The sequence below is a fragment of the Lucilia cuprina genome, chromosome 2, assembly GCF_022045245.1.
Source record: "Lucilia cuprina isolate Lc7/37 chromosome 2, ASM2204524v1, whole genome shotgun sequence".
NCBI lineage: Eukaryota > Metazoa > Arthropoda > Insecta > Diptera > Calliphoridae > Lucilia > Lucilia cuprina.
Genome location: NC_060950.1, coordinates 12104233 through 12106280, shown reverse-complemented (window position 1 = coordinate 12106280; position 2048 = coordinate 12104233).

Here is a 2048-nt window from a genome sequence, read left to right as displayed (position 1 = left end):
TCTAGTTCAGTTCTAGTTCAGTTCTAGTTCAGTTCTAGTTCAGTTCTAGTTCAGTTCTAGTTCAGTTCTAGTTCAGTTCTAGTTCAGTTCTAGTTCAGTTCTTGTTGAATTCCAGTTTAAATAAATTCGCTGCAATCTCATCATCAATGTCCTTAGAGCTTAATTCTCTTCAAAGCAAACTCCCGCTCTTACTTTAAAACACATTCTCTTTTGCTTTAAAAGTTAAACGTTCTCTCTCACTCTCTCCCACATAAACACACATACTTTTACATTTTTACCCCTTTTACCCACATTGCACCCATTTAAGGAAGAAGGAAATCATGTTGAATGAACATAGGAATTTACTTTAAATAAAAAAATAACAACCAATCCACCACCCACTCTTATTACCCCGGCAACCACTTGTTTTCTTAAAACAAACAACATGCTTTTAACATGTTGTTTATCGAGCTTTCTATTCGTTTTTATTATATTTTTTTTTCAACATGTCCTTTTTTCTATTTATGTGTATGTATGTAAAAGTGTTTTTGTATAGTTTTATATGTATTTCGTCCTTATTCACCCCATTAATGTAAACATGCACACAAAAACACACAGACATTTAAAAGAAATATAAAGAATGAACAAAAAAAAAAATACAGACACAACACACATAAAGTATACATTTTGGTGTCAAACAGCGTTGACGTTGTTAAAACAACATTGTTGCTTGTAGTTTTTTTTCGAATTTATTCTACAATATTGTAGTTTCAGTTTAGTTTTTAGTATACCTTAAAATCCCTTTCCATATGAACGTTTAAAATGGAAATTGCTTTTAGAAAAAAAGTACAAGAAAAATAAATAAAAATAGTTTCGTGTAGAAAACTGACAAGAAATTACAGAAAATTGTGACTTTTAGTTGAAAATGTTGTTGTCTGTATGTCTTTCTAAATACTCAAATTGTGAACGAAAAACTTTACGGAGCGTTAAATTACAAGAAAAAAATTAAAAAAAAATATAATACAGAAATTGTAATAAACCATTTTTCTCAGTTGAAATGTTTCTAACTACTATAAAAAATAATAATTGCGGTTTAGTTTTGTAGTAAAAATAAAGTGAAAGTGTTGATTGGATCATTGAATTGTCGCGGTGGTTAAGATGACATATTAAAATATAAAATAAAATAAAAAACACACAGTTTTTTTTGCCGCCTGAATATCTGATTTAATAGTTTTGTAATTTTCTTTGATTTTTGCTGTTTTTTCGCTTCAATATTGTTTTTATGTTAAACGTTCATTGCCTCCAGTATTTTACAAATGTGCACAAAAAATGTATAACTATGAATATGTATAGTTAAGAAATACTCGGAAAAATGTTTTCAAACTAAAAATTGTTTGTAAATGGTGAGTTTGTATAAGTTTATATTTGGTTGTGTGTGTGAGTGTATGAAGTGAATTTCCTGGTAACATATGCTTGCTTATTTGGCAACATTTTCTAAATATTTTATTAGTTTTCTACTTGTAAATAATAAAAATGTAAAAATTTAAACAAAAACTTTGCATTTAAAACCTCAACGAAATAATAACTTCCAAGGAAGCAAAAAAATAAGTAGAATTTATTACATTGAAGTTCATCATAAGTCAATGCACATGAAACATGTACATTGTTAGTGCTTCTTCTTTTTTACTAATACTCAAAAAAAGTTGCAAAGAACTTTCTAGTTCAGTTCTAGTTTAGTTCTAGTTTAGTTCTAGTTAAGTTCTAGTTTAGTTCTAGTTCAGTTCTAGTTCAGTTCTAGTTCAGTTCTAGTTCAGTTCTAGTTCAGTTCTAGTTCAGTTCTTGTTCAGTTCTAGTTCAGTTCTAGTTTAGTTCTAGTTTAGTTCTAGTTCAGTTCTAGTTCAGTTCTAGTTCAGTTCTAGTTCAGTTCTAGTTCAGTTCTAGTTAAGTTCTAGTTCAGTTAGAGTTCAGTTCTGGTTCAGTTCTAGATCAGTTCTAGTTCAGTTCTAGTTCAGTTCTAGTTCAGTTCTAGTTCAGTTCTAGTTCAGTTCTAGTTCAGTTCTAGTTCAGTT